General features: G+C 45.3%; 1 pseudogene; it reads right to left on the reverse strand.

Moving 5' to 3' along the window:
* Positions 1 to 20,645: 20,645 nt before the first annotated feature.
* LOC127195049 (40S ribosomal protein S28-like) lies at positions 20,646 to 20,855 on the reverse strand (annotated as a pseudogene).
* Between the last annotated feature and the right edge of the window lie 2,514 nt (positions 20,856 to 23,369).

Here is a 23,369-nt window from a genome sequence, read left to right on the forward strand (position 1 = left end):
GCTGGCGCTCGGCTTGCTTCCCCATTTTTATCTAGTCCAGGACCTCCGTGGGACGGTGCCACCCACCTACATTACAGCCAGTCCTCTCTCCTCAGTTTAGCCTCTCCGGAAACCCCCTTCTAGAAGAGGACAGAGGTATCTCTCTTGGGTGACACTCAGCCACGACAAGCTGACAGCTAATATTGTAGCCATCACAAACACATTGCGAATCCTAGACCCTACACCTGTCCTTCCATGCAGTGACCTGTACACCCAGCGAGAGCATTATCATGGGATGGCAGATGTTAGCCCCAGTGGAGCCTTGGAACTCACCTCATAAAAAGAGGAGCGTGCTGAAGCTGTTCTCTGTAATTCTCTGTCTTCAAAAACCTGTGTACCCATCTTGTTTCATATGTAAGCTACTGAGAACAGGCAGCAGACTTGACCAGTAATTGGGAACATGTACAAATATACACCTGAGTGCATGGCTAGGTAGACCCGGGCAGTAAATCACTTTAAATGTCTCAAAGTGATAACCGTTGCGTATTATAAACTTCGTAAGTGTGCCACATGTTATGTGAAGTCCTTTAAATGGCTTGTCTTTCTTGAAGTAGCAATGCCATGTATGTATGGAAGGTGAGCCAATGTCTACAGAGGTGCTATTATTTGCCAAGTGTCAGCCAGCTGAGCAGGGGGCAGAACGGACATTTGGGCTGGGTGGTAATGGTGGCACAGGCCTTAAGTCCCTGTGCTTGGGAGGCAGAGGCAGGTGGATCTCTGAGTTCAAGGCCAGCCTAGTCCCAAAGCAAGTTCCAGGACAGCCAGGACTGTTACACAGAGCACCTCTGTGTAACCCACCCCCCCCAAAAGAATAGATATTTGAATGCAGAAGTTTCTGAGTTCAAAGCCCGCCCTCTCCACCAACATCCAGCATTCAACATTATGTCTGCGAAACAAACACACACACACCACTCTACTAAGATGAAACATTATTTGAAATATTATCAACACCAACTTCTAAACAGGGTGTATATATTTCGTCTTCTTGCACTTCGTGTCTGAATAATGACTTCGTCCTCAGTGGTATCTCTCTGAAAGCCAGCAGAATTGAACAGTTTTCCTTAGATCTGCATGTGACAGAAGGAAGTCGAGCCATTGGTTAGCGGCACAGTATCTAGAGCAGCTGATCACTGTCCTTGGGCACTGCTGTGATTAGCTTCAGAGGAGGTGGATGGGAAAACGTGCTGCGCTCGTTCTCACCTACCTGTGTGTTCAGCTTTTGGACGATTGCTAGAACCTTCTACTCAAGATTTATGCTTATGTCTGTGCTCTAATGTAACAAGGCAGTGTGCACTTTGATGACACACACACACACACACAGAGAGAGAGAGAGAGAGAGAGAGAGAGAGAGAGAGAGAGAGAGAGAGAGAGAGAGAGAGAGAGAGAGAGAGAGTGTGCAATCCTGGCTTCCAGACATGGCTCATCCTTGCCGTGTTTACACGCATAGGTCATTATTAATTTATGGTAATAACATAACAACCACCCAATGAAACCATAGCCCACCTCTAAATGCATGACCTGAACAACTACTGACACCTGTGCCCTCCTCTGTAGCATCTCATCCAGCCACTGTCCCCCACCCCAGGCCTCTGCTGAGGTCTGGAATCATCTTCCCTTAGGTTGTATTTTGACTTAGTTTATTTATATAGTCTTTTAAACAGTGGTGTGTGTGTGTGTGTGTGTGTGTGTGTGTGTGTGTCTGTGTGTGTATCTGTGTCTGTGTCTGTGTGTGATGATGCCCACACACGTGCAGGTGCCTGCAGAGGCCACAAAAGGGTGTCAGACCCCCAGGAGCTGAGTTCTACATAGGAGTGAATGAACCTCCTAGTGTGGGTGCTGGGAACAGAACTCGGTCCTCTGGGAGAGTAGTGTGTGTTCTTAACCACTGAGGTATCTCTCCTGCCACACCCCTTCCCATTTTCAAAGTACAGTCTTAATATGCTGCCCAAGTTGGCTTTAAACTCCTAAACTCTTCGTCTTGAGAGTGGGATTGTGCGGCACATGGGACTTTTCAGTCTTCCCCGGCCTTGTGATAGAGGCCGCCAACACCACCACTAGGGGGCAGCAGTGAGCGGGTTCCGATGCCAGATAGTCTTGGAAGCAGATGCTCCACGGGCATTTTGGTTATTTGGTTATTAAACTTTTGCTTGTTTGTTTTTCGAGAAAGGTTTCTCTGTGTAAACACTCCGGCTGTCTTGGAACTTGCTCTGTAGGCCACGCTGACCTCAAACTCATAGAGATCAGCCTGCTTCTGCTTCCCAAGCGCTGTCATTAAAGGTGTGTGCTCCCACCTCCTCACCTAAACCACATTTCCCCCCCTCAAGAAATTTGTCGGTGGGCTGGTGTTTCCCTCCCTCCACTAGGAGTCCTGTCTAGAGGGTGTTTTGTTCGGTCTCCAGGATCCCTGCTACTAGGAGTTCCAGCTAGAGTCACCCCATATCCTCCCAGAAGCCTACCCTGTCCTAGGTCTACAGTTTGTCACAGGGATGCCTCTGTCCATGGTTTCTCTTCTGTCTGCGCGCCCTCTGTATCCCCCCTCAACTCTCTCCAGGTCTGATCTCCATCCTCAGTTCTCTCTGAGCTCCCTCTCCTACCCAGTTCCCTCTCTTCAACCACTTCTGCTGCCTAGTCTGTTTCCCCTTCTGAGTGAAATTTAAGCATCCTCCTTGTTGCTTACCGTCTTTGGTCTATGAATTGCAGTGTGTTTATCCTGTACTATACGGCTAAAAATCTGTTTATAAGTGAATACAGACAGAGCCCGTTCCCTGCTGCCCCCTAGTGGTCGTGTGAGCGATCTCTATCACAGAGCAGGGGAAGACTGGACAGCCACCTGTGCACAATCCTGCCTCCTCAAGACAAGAGTTTAGGAGTCTAAAGCCAACTTGGGTGGCACACTCCGCTCCCGAGTGTGTGTGGGCCATGTCACCTGGCATATGCAACACAGTTGCTAACAGCAAAGAGACCTTGCTGCCTCAAGCAAAGTATAAGGATGAGGACTTTGAAGCTACAGAAGTGTGTGTGTGTGTGGGGGGGGTGTTGGGGGGGGTTTACACACACACCACCATGCACCTGTTGAGGTCAAAGGCTAACATCTGGGAGTCAGTTCTGTCATTCCACCACGGGTCCCTGAGTCCCAGGGATTGGACTTAGGTTTGCCCGCAAGTGGCTTTGCCCACAAGTGGCTTTGCACACAAGTGGCTTTGCCCACTGAGCACCCCACTGGCTCTCGTCTGATCAGCTCTTGAGTCTGTTACCTCATTTACTGTTAGACTGACGGTCCTCTCTCCAGTCTCATCAGCTAGGCTGGCCTGTCACCATGGCACTTCTTTGCTTAGACATATTCAGTGTCTTTGCGTGTCTGTGCTTTTAGCACACACTTCTACTTCCCTCACTATAGTTCTGACCTCCCCACCCCCACCCCCACCCCCCGCCCCGGCCCGGCCCCATCTCATTCTTCACTTTGTTTAGTTTACTCTGTGCTCCAAGAAGCTCAAGCAACTTACCACAGGGCAAACGCATCACCGTGCGTTCCCTCTGCGGTGAGTGTGCAGCACCTTCATTCACTCTCAGGTGTATGAGAAAGGCCACCAACTGTGAAAGGCCTCATTTTAGGGGGCAAAACAAGAACATATAAATCCAGTAATTTCAAGAGAACCGACCAGCAGCATGGTTACCCTCAAGTGGCAACTACGCCGCAAGGAAGAAACAGTCTAGGGATTTGCTCTGGTGAGCGTTTCCTTGGGAGAGACTCCGGACGACGTCAGGAAGGGTCTGTGCTGCAAACAAAGACTGAAGTCACAGAGGAAAGAAGATAGTTTATATAAAACACAGGATTAACTCGATCCTGTGCTTGGCATAGCTCTCCGTGCTACGCACCTGTGTTTGCCTACAGGGTTGGGTCAGGATCAATGCAAACTAATAAAGCACCGGGTTGTGTCTCTCATGAGTTATTTGAGTGGTGTTATTTTTAAAAAATAAGATAAAAGCGAAATAAAATCCAGTGAAAACCAAGAATGTAGATGTGGGGAAAACACTGTTCCTTAAGGGGCCAATAATCTAGGCTGTTGGCTCTGCCTGCCCTTACAATTATAAGACAATGGAGGATGAGGTGGGCAGTGGGTTTAAGAGTTGACTAGATACAGCCAGGTTCCGAGGATCAGACCATGGAGCCAACACCTGTGTGGTGGTTTGAATAGGTTTGGTCCCATAGATTTGTGTGTTTGAATTTTTTTTTTGTCATAGTAAGTGGCACTATTAGGGAGTGTGGCCTTATTGAAGGGGCTGTGGCCTTGTTAGAGGAAGTGTCATTTGTTAACTCTGGTTTTGGTCTTGTTTGAGTCTCATTTTTCCTTGCTCAGTTGCCGCTCTCCTGTTTTGGAACCGGAACGGTATGGGGATATTTCCCCCTTAACTTCCATGTTGGAAGCATTGGCTTGCTTTGCTTTTTATAGGGGCTCATCGTAGGAACATTGCCTTGGTTTTCAGGAGAGACATTGGGTTTTTGAACAGCGCTGCAACTGGTGGATGACAGGAACTGTTAAAAGTTTGACTGAGTGCATTTTATAGTGTAAGATGGCCATGAGCCAATGGGGACAAAGGGTAGAAGAATGCTATGGTTTGAAGGTAAGCTGTCCCTCAGGAACATGTGCTTGAATACTCGTTCTCCAGGTTGTGGTATTGTTTTGAACGTTTTTGGAACCTTTGAGCCTTCCCGAGGGAATTAGATCACAGGATGATCCTTCCATGGCTTGGGGGTCTATAATCCAGCCCTACTTCATGTCCTCTGTCTACACTGTGCTATGACACATGCAAGTTCCGCTCATACTGCTGTGGCCCAGCCTCTCCCATCACGGTAGACTATACCTTCAAGTTGTGGACCCATGTGGTGTTTTGCATGAGAATGTCCCTATAGGCTCTTGTGTTTGGATGCTTGGACCCATATGAGTGGAACTGTTTGGGAAAGGTTAGGAGGTGTGGCCTTGTTGGAGAAGATGTGTTCCCTGGAGATGAGCTTTGAGTTTCGAAAGCCCATACCAGGCCTAGCATAATCATACTTTTGTCTACTTTGTTGGCTTCTCTTTCTTATCACCCTTCCAACCCCCCAACACTAAGTAGGAGAGAAAGTTAGAGGGGAAAGGAGGCATTGATCTTGTTAGAACACTTCTTGTTGATTAGGGCTGTTGCGCTCCTTGAGGCAAGTCCAATTTCTTCTACTTAACAAACAGCAACCCACAGCAGCCAGCAGGCGGCAACAGGAGAAGCCAGCAGCCACCTTTCTTGGGGGCCCTGGCATTTATATACCCTCTGTAGAGTCCCCAGAATTCCAAACATAAACTACTTTCAGCTGGCAAAATCACACCCCTGCCAGAGTATGAGACAAATCATAGTCAGCTGCTGTGGACACTCTGAAGTTGCCCTACATCCCACACCTGGGATTAGACAAAAAACATTCACATGTCATGTTTGTGTTTTTCAAAAAAGCCAACATTCTCCCTATACTTTCCTAGTCCTTCTCTGCCTGCTGCCTGGGGGTTAGGACGTGAAGCTCTCAGCCATTGCTCCAGGCCATACCTGTCTGCTTTTTACCACGATGATTATGATCCTCTGAAAGTGTAAGCAAGGCCCCACTTGAATGCTTAAAACAAAAACAAAAACAAAAAAAAATATGTTACCTTGCTCATGGTGTCTGTTCATAGCAATAGTACGCTTACTAAGACAGCTAGGTGGGTGTGTCTCCGCGTCCACTGTGGAGAAAGAAAAATAAAATAAGACTACGTTTATTTACTACTGTGTGTTTATCCCTGAGAATTGTTGCCTGGAAAAAGTATAGAAGACAATGAATTGGGAGAGGGAAAGAAGGAGAGGAGGGGAGAGAGGGAGAGAGAGAGAGAGAGAGACAGACAGACAGACAGACAGACAGACTTCATTACATTGTTGCTAATAGAACAGTGGAAAATGCCCTGGTAAGTGATTAACTAATAACACACAATTACACAAAACACAGTGAGATGGTTATTTTTGGTATCCTTGGGTGTCAGCTTGAAGACATCTGAAAGTAACTAAGCCCAAGCAGCTGGACGATACACCTGTGAGAGATTTTTCTTAATTAAATCATTTGAAATGAGAAGATCCGCATTTCATCTGGCTCCTTTGAAGAGGGAAGATCTACCTTTAATCTGGGCCACACCTTCTGCTGGCAGCCCATGTAAGGACCTGGAAGAAGGAAGCTTTTGTGTTTTGTTTTTTGTATTGCTTTTTGTTTGTTTGTTTGTTTGTTTGCCTGTGTGCCCTCATCCTTGCTGGGAAATTCATTGCTTCACTGGCATTAGAGCCGACTTCTTTGGGATTCTGGTGTATAGTGAAGACGTGCGGCCAATCTTTTGGCTACCTATGGGTTCCTTTTTCTGCTATCCTTCTCCATCCTTATTCCATCCTTCCAATCCCCCAACGCTAGGTAGGAGAAAAGGAGGCAAGAGGGGAAAAGGGACATTGATTTTGGTAGGCCAGTTCCTGCTGGTTAGGAGTGTCAGGTCCCTTGGGCAAGTTTAGTCTTCCCTGTCAAGATATCCAATTTCTTGTCATCTCTGTCTGCGCAGCCACTTGACAAATGGCAATAAGAGCAATGCCTTTAATCCCAGCACTTGGGAGGCAGAGGCAGGCGGATCGCTGTGAGTTTGAGGCCAGCCTGGTCTACAAAGCGAGTCCAGGACAGCCAAGGTTAACACGGAGAAACCCTGTCTCGAAAAACAAAACAAACCAAACAAACAAACAAGAGCAACCAGCAAAGGCAGCAGCAGGAGAAGGAGCAGCCACTGCCGCCACAGCCCCTCTCAGGGCTCTAGCATTTATATACCATCTCAAGTGTCCCCAGAATTCCAAACATAATACACTTGTAGAAACTATCTGCAGTTGGAAAAGTCTCGCAGCTACTAGAGCATGAGGCGAACCATAGTCAGCTGCTGTGGACAATCTGAAGCAGCCCCATATCCCACACCTGGGATTAAAGCAAAAACATACTCCTTTAACATTTCTGTGTATTTATTTATTTTATTTTTATTTTTATTTTTATTTTTTATTTTTTTGGTTTTTCAAGACAAGGTTTCTCTATGTAGCCTTGGCTGTCCTGGGCTCACTGTGTAGACCAGGCTGGCCTCAAACTCACAGAACCCCACCTGCCTCTGCCTCCCGAGTGCTGTGATTAAAGGCATACACCACCACACTTGGCAACATTTCTCTGTTTTTAGAGAAACCAAAATTCTCACTACAAAGACCAGCTGAGACATGCAGGATCATGGACTGAACAATTACTGGATTCTTGGACTTTCTATTGGCAGACAGCCATTGGTAGACTAGCTGGACTACAGCCTATAAGCCACTCTAATAAATCTTTTTGAAATAAATATATATTAAATATATTACATAATATATAACACATATATATCATATATACTTATAATATATTTTTATATATGGGACTTATTTATTTATCTATAATTCCTCTAGAGAACCCTGACTAATACACACGGGGAGTTGTTAGCTGTTCTCATGTCAGTGCACAGTAACAGCTTCAGGAAAATACAATGCCAAGTAATATGCAAACCGGGATCTCCACACGTCCATGGAAAAACATGTGAAGCCATCCACCAAAATACTAACTTGAGCACACAGGAGAACTCACTCCCACTTTTGTGTTCTAATGTGGCTAAGTTCTGAGCAAATATGTTATGTGTCAAATTCATAAAAGGCAGACTGGAGAGATGCCTCAGAGGTTAAGAGCACCAACTGCTCTTCCGAAAGTCCTGAGTTGAAGTCCCTGCAGCCACATGGTGGCTCATAACCATCTATATTAAGATTTGGTGCCCTCTCCTGGCATACTGGCTCACATGCAGACATAATACTGTATAATAAATACATAATAAATAAATAAATAAATAAATAAACCTCCTTTTAAACTTTCATAAAAGGCAGAAGATGTTCTCACTTTACCCCTCTCTGTTCATTAAGTGGGATGCTATCATGTTTGCTATGGCCACTGCCCTCCCACGTCCTGATGGCTGCTGCCGTGCCATAGCAGAGGTGCTCGTGTTTATTGAACATTTGGCCTGTGCCAGATGCTGTTGCAAAGGCTGTGCATTCACTAGCAGATCCACTAGCCTGACTCCAAGTTGCTTAGCAACCTGTGACATCATCACCTGCTGCTAGGTGTGTGCCTATAAAAGGACCAACGCCACCTCCTCTCTTTCTCTCTCTCTCTTGCTTCCTCAGCTTCCTCCTTATTGTCTATCTTTCTGAGAGACATTCCTACCTATCGCTGACTTTCTCTATTCTCATGACCCACCCAGGCCCTAACTCCTCACCACCATTCTTCCCCCAAATAAATCTCTCTATATCATATTGGTTCTGTGGCACCTCATTCTTAGTGATAACAAAGGCTCCAGGGGAATCCCATAATTTAATCCTAAGGACAATGTAATGAGGTCAGAGTTACCGGGCCTCTCCTCTGCCAGGAAGAACCAGGAGGCTGCCTTAAGGTAAGAGCGTATCCCAGGCCACACAGATCTAATCGGGTGTATCTTGATCCGGACGGCAGGCCTCTGCAGCTCCTGACTTCCATCCCGGGTGCGATCGTGTTTCATATGCATCTGCAGTCATCTCTTCTCTCACTTTTTCACTCTCCTGGCTTCCCTGGAGCTCTTTGGTGTAGGCTTTCCCACAAGCTTAGTGCCCGGAGTCTCAATCCACAATTATTTGTTTGTTGGATGAGTTAATTTATTTTAAACTGGAGTTGTTAGCCTTTCGCAGCCCCTTGTATATTGGCTACTGTGAAAGTTCCCAACCAGACCAGCCAGTCACCTTCCACTTGGCTTAGCAGGAATAACTAGACAGACATATTCTCTTGTACTCCCCTCTTTTCTCCTCCCCTTCCCCTCCCTCATCTCCCCTCCCCTCCCCTCTCCTCCCCGCCCTTCCCCTCCCCTCCTCTTCTCTCCTCTCCTCCTTTTAACTTCCCTCCTCTTCTCTCCCCTCTCCTCTCCTTCCTTTTCACTCTTTTTCTCTTCTATAGTTTCCTTAAGACAAGGTTTCCTTTCGCTGAGCCTAACCCCAAACTCACTATACAGCCAAAGACAACCTTGCTCTCTGATTGCCCTGTCTCTCTCTCCCGCATGCTAGGAATACAAGAATATACATGAGGGCTAGCTTATGCAGTTCTGGGGACTCAGATTCAGAGCTCCATGCACGCCAGGCAAGCATTCTGCCCACTGAGCAAATCGCCCAGCCCCCAGTACGTCTTTCTCAATTCCCTGTCTTTGGCAGCCATCAGTCCTAGTAAAAGAGTAAGTTTTCTTCTTTCATTCCATCTGCTGAGGAGACTTTACAACAGGCACATCAAATGCCCTGTGTACAGCTGGCTGTGTCCTAGGAACTAGCTGAAGAGATACAATCTGAGTCCTGGAGGGTAACGAGTCCGTAGGCTAAAAGCGGGAGGCAGGATGGATGTATCCCATCATTATACAATTAGCAGTGCAATAGAGCAGTGCTCAGGTCCCCAGGCATCTCACAGAGAGAGAACTCTAACAACAGTTCCGGAAGTCTTCCCAGAGGGTGTGGCACTGATTGGTTGAAATTTAAAGGACAAATGAGGGCAGGGAGATGGCACAAGATTAACAAGCTGAATTTGGCCCCTGGAGCCCATGTAAAAAGTCAGATAGCTTGGCTCCGCAGCTGTAATCGCAGGACACTTTCAACAAGCAGGAGAGTCAGTTGGAAGCTTGCGTATGCAGCAGTGTGGTGGCAGAAACAAGAGAGAGCCTGTCTCAAAGCAAACAGGAAGAAGAGAGCCAACTCTGAAAAAGTCACTCTGTCTTTCCCGGTGTCCTCTATGCTCTGTACTCACCATATCGTGTGTACACTTTCTCTTTCTCTCTCCCCCATCTCTTTCTCCCTCCCTCCCTCCCTCCCTCCCTCCCTCCCTCCCTCCCTCCCTCCCTTCCCTCCCTTCTCTCTCTCTCTCTCTCTCTCTCTCTCTCTCTCTCTCTCTCTCTCTCTCTCACACACACACACACACACACACACACACACAGACAGAGACAGACAGAGAGACACACACAGAGAGAGACAGAGACAGAGACAGACAGATAGACAGAATAAATAAATCTTTTAAACCATAAAATAAGAAATAGGAATATGGAAGCTAAAGATACCGGCTGATCACAAGGGGAAGAGTGTGTGCAGGCCACACTTTCTACATCAGAAACTTGAAAAAAAAACTTATTTCATTACTTTGAGAAAAGAATTCTCTGGTAAGAGTCATAGACATTTTGATGTGGATGAGTCAATTAAAAATAACGCAGAAAATGAGGCAGTAGAAATCATATGCAAAGAGAAGTGAGTAGATGTGCATGTGCACAAGGGCAAGCCTATGGGAGTGAGTGTGCAAGATCAGAGACAATGGAAGCAGTTATCTGTCGTGGAGAATTAAATCTGCTACAGGTCAGGCTTGCTTTCTGACAGGCTGAGCAGTAATTGCAGTAATTGCAGACATGGCCCTTTTCTCCTGGTGGCCTCATGGAGGAATTTCCATCACATGTTGAGGAACTGGCTGTAAGCAGAGTTGGAGCTGTGCCCTCAAGAATCACTGTCCAGGGGCTGGCTGAAAAACTCAACAAGCTTCAGAGGATGTTTTCTTTAAATGGAGAAAACACTAGAACTTTCATAATTATTTCCAGACCAAGTAAATATATATTTATGCACATATATAATTATATACGAATGGCATGTTTCTCTTTTTCCGATTCTAAAATCTTTGTCTACACACAAGGGGAGTTTGCAAGCCGGAACTCATCTTTCAGAGCCCTGAGAGGCCAGAACCACAGTAGCATCATAGGACATGCTGACAGTGCTGCCTGTGTCATGATGTCCTGAGAGGCAGCTTCTAGTCAAATAAACACCTTTAAGAATAAGAACAAAATCTGCTTTAACTTTACCTTGCACATTGGGAGCCACAACCAAAGATGGTTTTGTATATGGCCTGTGTGTGTAACAGGTGTGTGTGTGTGTGTGTGTGTGTGTGTGTGTGTGTGTGTGTGTGCTCGTGCATACATGTGTGGAGGCCAGAGATTGACATCAGGTGTCTTCCACTATTACTCTCCACCTTGTTATGTGAGACAGAGTCCTCTCTCACTAGACGTGGAGCTTGCTGTTTGAGCCAGGCCAAACTGGCTGGCCATGAGAGCCCCTTGGATCTACCTGTCTCTGCCTCCCCATCAGTGGAGTTCCAGGCATGCACCTAAAATTTCTTGTTGGAGAAGTGCTGGGGAAGTGAACTCAGGGCCTAATAATAGACGGCAGATTATATATATCTCTGTGTGTGTGTATATATACACAATATACATACATATTGACCCTCACACTCCTGCTCCTCTTCTATCTCCCATGTGGTGGGATAACAAGTACATACCATCACATACAGCTTATGCATGCACACAGGGCCTCATACATGCTAGACAAGCAGGCATTCAACTGGCTACATCTTTAGCCCCATAATCCAAATTTCTTTACCTTGACCACTTTTCTCATGAGAGGAGAGGGAATAATTGGAAAGTAATTACATGCTGGGCGATATTTAAAGAAAGGCTTAAACAACCTTGGTTATGTTACTCAAGCCTACTTAGAGGAGCAGACAAAACTAATGAAGTTTTCTTCCCCCAAAAGTTGTACTTTATGTTCAAAGGACATTTTGCGTTACCACTACGTAACTAAAGTGAGCCACTGCCCCACTGTGTCCCTACCTGTCTCAGTCCTGTTTTGAGTATGAATGATTTGGGGGAAGGGTGTCAGAGTTTGTATGTTCTCTATACCAGTAGTTTTCAACCTTCTTAATTCTGCCACCTTTTACTATTTCATGTTGTGGTGACCCACCCCACTACCCCCACCATAAAGTTACTTTGTTGCAAATTTATAACTGTAATTCCCCCCACCATAAAGTTATTTTGTTGCAAATTTATAACTGTAATCTTGCTACTGTTACAAATCATAATGTAAAGGTTGCGAACCACCTCGCTATACCTTTAGAGATTGGTTTTGGGCCCCTGTTCTTTAAACAGTCTCTAGCCTTGGGCGGTTGCAGGCAGGAAGCTGATGGAGCTTTGTGTTTACTACAACAATACGTTCTTGGCACAGGTTAAGTGCAAAACACTAAGCCCAGGATCTCTCATCATTCAAGGTCATGGTGAAGTTCATTACAGGTTTGCTTTATAATGAGTAGGTTTGCTTTCACTGGTTAACTGATGAAACATACCGGCGGTTCAGGATGGGTATAATTTGTATTTGATGTTCAGCCTGGCTGAAAGATAATACATTTCCCATCCCTAAACTGTGTGTGTTTTCTGGCCTCGCCCCTCAAGGGGCTAGAGGTGTGGGCTTGAAGAGTCCACAAAACATCACCTATATCCTGTTAACAGGGTGGGATAAGGTGATAGGATGGCCAGGAGTTATGGCACCATGTCCTGACGGTTAATGGGACATGTGCATCTGATCTATTTCTTTGGCTTTGCTTTACTCTGTCACTGTTCTCACCCCCAACACACACACACACACACACACACACACACACACACACAGACAGACAGACACACACACACACACACACACACACACACACACCTTAAATTTCCCTTCATCTTTTTCTGTCTGGATAATCAAAGATACAGGCTGGGCTGCCTGTGCAAAAGAAAGTCACTAGGAAGAATATGTCAGACATGAGCGGCATGTTGCTATCAGGACAGGCCACTCACCTGGGCTTCCTGCCCTCAGTACTACTGCTGTTAGGAGCTGGATAATTTTTAACATTTTATTTCAAGTTTTTATGCATGTGTATGCTCTATTATGGGAATATATTCTCCCTTATTCCTCGTATGCACAGTTTTTCCTTCTGGTCCCAGCCTCCTCTTCTGTGTCCCCCTAGCCAGCTTTAGTTTCATTACACTGTGATGATTACTGTTAAATGCCAAATAGAAAATAGGCCCGCAGGCATGCCTGCGAGGGATTATTTTGGTTACATTAACTGATGTGGGAAAATCTACCTTAAACTGTGCACAGACCATCCTGAGAGCAGGAATCCTGGGCTGTAGAAATGGAGACCGTGACCTTCACCGCAGCGCGTGGTCATCCCTCCTGGCTATGGACGTGAGCAGCTGTTTCAAGTGCCTGCTGCCTTGCTTCCCACCATGATGGACTATTGTTCCTTGAACTGTGAGGTAAAAATAAACCCTTTCGCCTTTAAGTTGCTTCCCTGCCCGAGTGTTTTAGCAAAGGAATAAGAAAAAGAAATGAGGGTGCTATAAGTTGTTTATATATGACTTTATGTATCTCTATAAAGTCTAGGAACCACAGATGAGGGAAATCATGTGATATCTATCCTCCTGACGCTTAGTTGAGCCTTGTAATATGATTATATATGCTTTTTCCCAGGTGTGTGATGCTGGACAGTTCTCATGGATCTGTTCTGAGCATTGCCTGCTGTAGCTCACTAGATTCCAGTAAGACCCTATAGCTTATGATAAAATCTGGAATGTCTCTTGAAGCTGGCCCTGGTGGATGGTGCATTCCTGTCATTTCACTCCTTGGGAGGTGCAAGCAGGAGATCGTGACTTTCAGGCTAGCCTGGGCTACAAAGTAAGAGTCTGTCTTAAAGGAAAGGAGAGGAGAGGAGAGGAGGGGAGGGGAGGGGAGGAGAGGGGAGAGGAGGGGAGGGGAGAGGAGAGGAGAGGAGGGGAGGGGAGGGGAGGAGAGGGGAGAGGAGGGGAGGGGAGAGGAGAGGAGAGGAGAGGAGAGGAGAGGAGAGGAAAGGAAAGGAAAGGAAAGGAAAGGAAAGGAAAGGAAAGGAAAGGAAAGGAAAAGAGAACCAGGCATGGTGCCGTGTGCCAGTGGTTCCAGTACTTTGGAGAAAGCAGGAACTCAAGACCAGCTCTGCTTGTAAAATGGGGCTGAGCCACACAGTGAGCTGTTGTTATCGCCAAATGTGTCCAGAGGGACACAGCCTCTGGTTAGAACTGTATTTCTTCATCCGTGTCCCACGAGAATCTGAGAAACTTATGGAATGCCACATTCTCTCTTCATATTGTGGACCTTGATTGCAGAGAAGAAAGGATTTCTCCTGCTGGACTGGGCACCCCACCATGGCGAAACCATACTTTAGGCAGCCTCCAACCAGAGGCTCTTCATTTTTTGTTGTTGTTTTTGATTTTTTTTTTTTTTAATCACCTTAACACGTTTCTGCGGCTATCTGGCAAGTTCCTCCTCAAATAGCTTCTCTGTATGGCTGACACCTTTTCCTTTGTTCACTTCCTCCTGGGTTCTGCGTCTGTAGGAAGCAAGGGCCTTTGTCCTCTGGTCTCTGTTATACTGGGTGACACCGCTCCTGCTCTCACCCAAATGACACTGCAGTCTTCTGGAGTTCGCTTTATGGTGTCGCCATCCCCAGTCATGTGTTGCTTTCCTGCCGGTCACTTCCTTCTGTCCTGTCACACTCAGGATTCATTAAACCCAAGAAGAAGGCTGGTCCTTAGCTATGATCATCATCCACAGTCATTGTCCATTGGAGAAGTAGACCTCACTTCTCCTTTCGTTGGAAAGGACAATGAGAAAAACCACAAGCAAAACCACAGAGGGCTTCCTGACATGGTGGTCCACACCAGGCAGCCTGGGCTACATGATAACTGAAAAGAAAAAAACCCACAAAAACTCAAATGCTGAGGAAGCATTGGAGTCAAGTGTGATGGCTCAGGCCTATAATCCCAGAGCTCAGAAGGTAGGAGGATGAAGAGTTCAAGGCTAGTCTAGGCCAGCTAAATGTATAGAAAATTCAAGGTCTGCCGGGCGTAGTGGCGCAGGCTTCTAATCCCAGCACTCGGGAGGCAGAGGCAGGTGGATTGATGTGAGTTCGAGGCCAGCCTGGTCTACAAAGCAAGTTCAGGATAACCAAGGCTTCACAGAGAAACCCTGTCTCGGAGAAAAGAAAGAAAGAAAGTTCAAGGTTGCCTGGGTTGTATGTCTAAAAGAAGAAGGAGGAGGAAAAGAATTAGGAGTAGGAGAAGGAGGAGGAAGGGGAGGAAGAGGAGGAGGAGGAAGAAGGGGGAGGAGGAAGAGGAGGAGGAGGAGAAGAAGAAGAAGAAGAAGAAGAAGAAGAAGAAGAAGAAGAAGAAGAAGAAGAAGAAGAAGAAGAAGAAGAAGAAGAAGAAGAAGAAGAAGAAGAAGAAGGAGAAGAAGAAAGTGTTTTTAAAAGTAAACTTCAAATGTCACTTGTGGAAACCAACAATAGAATGTTCCTCAATAATTCCTTGCCAGGCATGGTGGCAAACGTCTTTAATCCCAGCACTTGGGAGGCAGAGGCAGGAGGATCTCTGTGAGTTTGAGGCCAGCCTCGTCTACAAAGTGAGTCTAGGACAGCCAAGGCTACACAGAGAAACCCTATCTCGAAAAAACAAAATAATAATAATAATAATAATAATAATAATAATAATAATAATAATAATAATAATAATAATAATTTCTTAAGCAATCATCTCTATCTGTATAAATCCAGGGTAATAAAATTAGCAGTGGAAAAGAAAACAAAAGAATCAATAGACTATAGAAGACATAAAGAAATACGAGCTGTCTTTACAGGGACCAAGTGTCCCTTTAGTATTTAGTGCATGGCAGGCCTGGAACTTTGATATGATAGTGCAGCCCTGGCGTTCATGGCCATTAGATTTAACACTTTTCTTGAGGGAAAGCCTTGGAGGTCTGACCCATGCTGTGTGAGTGTCTTGGAATCATAAAGAAAGGAGGGGGTTCTCGTCCCAGTGACACTGTACCTAGTGACACTGTACCTAGTCACACTGTACCTCTACCTGTACAAGGAAATGTTGCAATGAATACTGACTTTGTTAGAACTTTAGTTGCTGTTTGCAGGGACGCATATCTATGCCAACTATCTCATGTGCACCTGTAGCTATATTATCGATATCTATGTCAGCTCTCCCACGTGTATCTGGAATGTGTCCATAAGCTGGGGCTGGCGGGTGGTGCACGCCTGTCATCCCAGCCTGCCCCCACTCCTGTCCTCTCTCTGCTTCCAGAGCAGGACCAGCTGGCCCCATGCTCCTACTGCACTACCCTCCACACTGTAATGCACTATATTCCCTTTGAACTATGAACTGGAATCATCAACCCTTGTTGCTGTTAGTTTAAGGTATAGCCTAATAAATGTTTATTATTAGGCATGTAATTATTATGGTGATACTATCTAACCCACTTTTACAATCAATAAAGACACAGACACCTGATGTATTCTAGAAGAGCCCATTTTCACCTGAGGCAAGGCAGATATTACCTCCTAAGCTATTTTCATTTACATCCCAGCCTCCATCCCATGTCATCTGTTTGTAACCGTTTCTATTTGGGCTACCTGCCATCCACAATCCCAAAGTACTTGCTAAGGTTGCTCATCTGGGCCATTTCTTTCATGTGGGACTTTAAAGCTCCTCCTCTGGGCCCACATGGCTCTTTCGTATCCCATGGTGATGCTCCTCCTTCTTCCTCCTGTCAGTCTGCCTCTGTCTCCCAAGGTTCTCTGTGCTCAGAACCTTCTGGGTTGCCTTGCCTAGCTGCAGGCCTTTTATTCAGCCAATCAGGGAGGCAAGGTTCAGGGCAGCAACTAGATCTTTCCAGCCAGTAACTAGCTGGCTAGATACATAGCATCACCTCCAACACTCTCTTAAGTTGCTTTTGTCAAGGTATTTTGTCTCAGCAACCTATTGTAAAGTAACTAGGAGAGTTACCAACACTAATTAGTTTTACTTTGTGTCAATTTTCTGTGTATTTTTGAGCATTAGTGTTACCTGTGCTGTTGCTATTACTACCCCTTTATGTATGCTTTTGACATTTCAGAACACAGCCCATAAGAACTGAAGAAAGAGTTACAAAAAACCTGGAGATAATGTGGACTTAACCCCACTGCTCTTTTTACCTTTTCTATTACTGTATCATGCTTATTATTCTGGGCTAACAAAATGATTCAACACGTATAAGTGCTTGCAGCCAAGCCTGATGACCTGAGTTCAAGTCCCATGATGGAAAGAAAGAACTGACTCTTACAAGTTATCTTTTGACCTCCATTTTCCTTGGCCTGTTTGCATGCAAGTACACACACACACACACACACACACACACACACACACACACACACACACACACACATGCATACTTGTGTGTGCATACACAAATAAATAAACATGAAAAATGTTTTTAAGGCTTATAATTCTGTTTTACAAACTATGTTGTGGTCAGGCTTGTTTTATTTTGTTTTTCTGGTCAACAATTAGTTATCACAAATATGTTGAGCCAGGCAGTGTTTGTCACTCCACAGATGATGCCAGACTAACCACTATTTCCTTTCACTCTAAGGAACATAAGGAATAAAGAAATAAAAACAGACATCCAAATTATCATATTTACATGACTTAATCATATTGTACATGGAATTGCTAAACTAACTCAATAAATAAAATGTCGTGCCCTTTTTCTGCCTGACCTTGATAAAAACAAAACAAAACGACAAAACAAAACAAAACAAAACAAAACAAAAAAAGCTATCGTCTTCACTGGGTATCTAGGAGTTTCTACCGAGTTGAGACCACAATTGAGGGCAGGGCTGAAAACCACCAGAGAGAAAACATTTGGTTGAACTTTGTGCTTTGAGAGCTGGTTTCCCACATAAACTTACACTTTAAAAGACATATTCACATATGATCAAAGTCCCATGGTTCAGGGGTAGAAAACTATCTCTCATCTACTTAAGAAATACTTTCCTAGCTCTTGCTTGCTTTACAGACAGCCACGGGCTCACTAGCCATCTTCCTGCATTTATGAAAGAATCTCAGCACTGAAGCTCTCTTGGCAGTAACTCTTGTTCCTTAGTCTATGGGAGAGTCATAAACTCTGCGTGAGAAGACAGTGTTCCCTCTTGCTGATGGCCAGGTAGGAGATTCCTGCAGCTTCACTAGAGTCTAATCATAGAGGGAAACTGCCTCAAATTGAAAACACAGGAAGCTGGTTAAGGGACAGAGATGAAAATTAACTGAGCCCCCTCTGAGCACCCAAAGGAAGAGCCTTCCAGAGCCCTGTTTGGTTGGTGGGGCTCTTCGGCACTCCTCGTTTATTCAAAGACAATGTGACTATGGTCATTACGGAGTGTGTCCTGAAACATTTTTATGGGATTCAGAAATCTAATATATTGAGGCGGATATTTCTATGTCGATTTGACACAAGCTAAGGTCATCTAAGAGGAGGGAATCTGAATTAAGAAGATGACTCCATAAGATCTGCCTGTATGGCATTTTCTTACTTAATGATGAATAAGGGGGTTCCCAGCCCTTTGTGGGTGGCTCTATCCCTAGGCTGGTGGTTCTGGGTGCAATAAGAAGCAGGCTGAGCAAGCCACGGGAAGCAAGTCAGTAAACAGCACTCCCTCCATGGCCTCTGCATCAGCTCCTGCCTCCAGGTTCCTGCCTTGTTTGAGTTCCTGTCCTAATTTCCTTCAATGATGAACAACAATATGGCAGTGTAAGCTAACTAAACTCTGTGTTCCTCAAGTTGCTTTTGCTCATGGTATTTCATTGAGCAGTAGAAACCCTAAGATACATCTATATATAATCTATATCTATATCTATCTATCTATCTATCTATCTATCTATCTATCTATCTATAGATAGGTAGGGAGAGAGAGAGAGAGAGAGAGAGAGAGAGAGAGAGAGAGAGGTATTTTTTTTCCAAATTGGTTAGAGGCTATTTGTAGCCTTAGTGTGATACTCATGTTTTAATGATGGGATATGACCTTACATTCTTTTTGTCCTTCCAAGGGTTGTATGACATACAATTTCCGCACTGTGTGCACTCCTGAACTGCAAGCACAGTTGTCCTCAGTGCGAATGCTTGGGTTCCTTTTCACATTGCACAGTTTTGGAGCCTTTTCATTTTTGATGTCCACTGCCTTACTGGTCTGAGTCACCTTCAAATAATCTTAACACTTCAAGCATGTCTTTTGCTTGTCCAAATTCCCAGTACATAGTACATTGTCTCACTTGATAGAGGTTTGCTGAGCAAATGAAAGGCATGGTTATGAACTTGGCCTGGCTCTCCAGGACAGATTCCCAAGGTTGAAACCCGATAGCCTTGCCTCACTCACAGCTGTGCCCTCTCTGAGTGACACTATACCTTGCATGCACATCAGACTTCTCACTGTACAATAATGGGTTTCATATCTGTCTCTCTAGCGAGGCTGAATATAAGAGGGAAGGCGATAGCGATGTGTTAACCTTTTGTGTATCTGAGTTCACAGCCCCCACCATAATTATACACTAAGAATAGGTTTTGATAAATGATGGAAAGTAGAGAGAAAGTGAGAAGGGAGGGGGAAAAAGATGCTGTGAGAGACAGCGAGCGAATCTTAGAGCACTCCAGGCTTGTGCTAGAAGCTGTCATTTCATGGTTTCTGTTATATTCCTGTATAGCAAGAACTGCATATTTTAATTTAATCTACCTTTTAAAACTATTTATAATCGCCAGGCAGTGGTGGGACAGACCTTTAATCCCAGCACTTTGGAGGCAGGGGCAGGCAGATCTTTGAGTTCGAGGCCAGCCTGATCTACAGAGTGAGTTCCAGGACAGCCAGGGCTACACAGAGAAATCCTGTCTTGAAAAATAAATATTTATAAATTTTATTTTATTACTATTAATGTGTGAGTGGGCATACATATTTATGTGGGCACACACATTCCATGGCATAAGTATACAGGTCAGAGTAGCACTTTGCGGAGTCCGTTCTTTCCTCCATCTTACCGTAGCCTCTGTGGATCAAACTTAGGTTGTCTGTCTTTCACAGCAAGCACCTGTAGCCACTGAGCTATTTCACTCGCCTGACACCCCACCCCCACACCTTTAAAAATATTTTATTTATACTTTTATTCATGTGTATGTATTTTTGGGAGGGGCATACACATGTGCCTGAAGGCTCCCTCAGAGGTCAGAAGAGGCTGTTAGATCCCTCGAGCTGGAGTTACAGGGAATTATGGCGGCCCCTGTGTGGGTGCTGGGATCTGATCTCTGGTCCTCTGCAAGAGTAGCAAATGCTCTTAACAACCAACACACACACACACACACACACACACACACACCTACATAATATTAAATATATTTAATAATATATATATGTGTGTGTGTGTATTTTTAAAAGACAAGCTCACATTATAAAGCCCAGCCTAGCTTTGAACTTGCTACTGGCATGTGTGTGTGTGTGTGTGTGTGTGTGTGTGTGTGTGTGTGTGTGTGTTTCTTGCTTGAAACAGACTCTTAAATAGCCCAGGCTGGCCTCTAACTCACTATGTAACTGAGAATAACCTTGAATCTCAATACTCCTTCCAAGAATTGGGATTACAGGAGTATGCACCCTATCAGGCTTACTATATTAATGGGAAAGCATTATTTTTTTAATACAAATGTTTTACTTAACAGTTGCAGGTCATCCCATGGGTTAAGTGGTGGATATCCAGGACCCAGCAGCAGAGTCAGCACAACCTCCAAGCCTCTCTTTCTGACTCCAACAGGGTGAGCACATCACCCTCTCGAATGGGGCCTTTGACATTTCAGATGATAGACAGGCTCATGTCATCCACAAATTCCACACGCACCTGTGTGCATGGTCCCTGAGAACTGGTCCTGCCCAGCACTTTGGTTACCCTAGCCAGCTTTATGGGCTGCATGCGGCTCATGTCCATGATGGTGGCGATCTGGCGGAGAGGGGAAAGCATTCTTACTCAACTGAAGACAGGTTAAACACAAACTATTATTCCAAATTTCTTCTTCTTTTTTCCTCCTTCTTCATTTTGCCCAAGGCCTTTGTTCCTTAATATAAAAGAAACCCAGCCAGTGATTAAAAGGTTTATAGAAACCTGCCCAAGACACTAGCTTTCTGGGTGATGGTGACAGAGTGAAAAGGCACAGAAATGGTTAGATATAACTCGGTTTTGTTTAATCCCCTGTTCCTAAGCCATCCAATGTTTTCTGGTGTGTGTCTGTGTGTGTGCAATAGTTGGCATTAGACGGAGAGAGAAGCTGGGGCAGGGGGAAAATGACAGGCAGCGAGAGGGGCTTTCCAGTGGATAGACCTTGGCAGACAGCAAGGCAGTCAGTATGTGGTGGAGTGTCTGAGACAGGGAGGAGCGATGGAGAAGAGAGGCAGGTACAGGACAATTTGTGGAGAAAGCAGAGAAAGAGTGTTTAGGGAGAGCTATTTCTCTCAAAGCATGAAGAGGGTCGACCAGAAAGCTTAACTGTGATGACTTCTTCTTGTGAGTTGACTTGACGTTTAGGGGAAAAAAAGCACAATATTCGAGCATGGAACAGATTCACTACCCAAAATTCAGAAGCTACTGTAGTTGCCAAGGGGACAGGTGATGAGTCCGTGCCAACTGGTATATGACCTGGCACAAAGTCACTGCTTGTAAAGCACGGCAAGCAGTGTGTGTAGGTAGGGACACAACACATAAGGACAAAGGGAAGAAGGGAGGGAGACACAGAGAGAGAAACTGCAGCTAGAACTCAGTGCAGTATAAAATGTAAAGCACACCATGCACGGTGTCTCACACCTGGAATCCCAGTACTTGGGAAGTCGAGGCCATAGGATGGCCTTAAGTTCAAAGCCAGGCTAAGGTACATAGTGAGTTCAAGGCCAGCCCTGTGAGACAGTCTCAAACATAAGTAGTAAAAAGAGGCCTAGGGATAGAGTCCACAAAAAGGATCACAGACAAAGCATGCTGTGAGCAAGAAGACACACGGAAGGCCAGATCCCAGGAGTTGAGTAAGGAAAGGGCATATCTCTGTGTAGTCTGAAATATCCCTTATGCATGTGGCCAACCAGCCAACCATGATTGGGGTGCCCAGCATCATTAGCGGAGGAAGGGCAGAGGTATGGTGTTGTGGTTAAACTACCAGGAGGGCCTAATAATTGTTTATTATTTGACCTATACTTATTATTACGACAGTATAACCTGCTAGCAATCAATGAAGACACATACACCTGTTATATTTCAAAATAGCCTTAGTTAATCTGGGGCAGGGCAGATATCAGTCCTCCAAAACTACTTCCCATAGTGGGGCAGGTATCCCCAGTCCTATGCCATCTGTGTCTAATAATTTCTATCAAGCTGCCTCCCATCCATAATCTCACGTACTTGCTAATGTTTTTCATCTGGGCCAAGTCTCTATCCACACTGGCTATGTGCTTCTCTTTCATTTAACCCATGGTGGCCTTCTCCTCTCCCTTCTTTTCCAGGTCTCTCCTTCTCCCAAGATATTCTCTCTCTCTCTCTCTCTCTCTCTCTCTCTCTCTCTCTCTCTCTCTCTCTCTCTCTCTCTCTCTCTCAAGCCCGGAACCTTAGCCACACCTATCTCGTCGATGGCTTTTTACTAATTAGCATCATAATACATCAGACCATCCTCAACAGCGTGGTCCATGGTCAAACAGGGGCAGAATGGCCCTGCCAGCGTCCACTACTGATCTTTTATGATATTTGGCCATGATGGCAGGAACAGAACTGGTCAACATTAGAGAGTGTCACAGGCTGGATGCAAAGGTTTGTGGTTTAGCTTCGTGCCCCCCCCCCCTTTTTTTTTTTTCCGGAGGAGGCATGCACGGTCTCTCACTCTGCAGGCCTTGGACTTTTCGGTTCAGCCTCCGGAGCTCTGAGACAATCAGCCTGAGCCACCATGCATGCTTCAATTATAATGTTTCAAGCAATACCAAGACTCCTGGCTGCTTGCTTTTACAGGTGCAATACAGCCTGCCTCTAGAGGAGGGAAAGAGTCTTGCACATCCCCAAACACAGCATTTCTCAGAAACAGGTACCTGGTAAACAGACTAGAAAAAAGTTCTGCAGGAAAACACCCCTTTCTGGAGTCTCCCAGGGGCTGCTTCTTGGATTATCTTCCTGTCCCCTCTTTGTCCCCTTCCATTTCTCTATTGTCTTTCTGATTGCTGCAGGCACTGCTAGTGTGCTGATGTGTAAAATACCTGTGTTCTTGCTGGGCTTTTCCAAATGCTACGTTCGCCTGTATGCCCAGCTTCCCACATCCAGTAGCTGAGGGTTTAAAGCACCCATTCCAGCTCAGCTGGAGAGACAAGACAGTGTCCTTGCCCTCATGGACCCTAACGTGCGAGGCATGACGTGGTGCTGTAATGATAGCCGTGGTCATGGAAAGTTGAAAACACATTCCTTCCCCACATATAGCAC

Source organism: Acomys russatus, chromosome 11 (genome assembly GCF_903995435.1).
Source record: "Acomys russatus chromosome 11, mAcoRus1.1, whole genome shotgun sequence".
Lineage (NCBI taxonomy): Eukaryota > Metazoa > Chordata > Mammalia > Rodentia > Muridae > Acomys > Acomys russatus.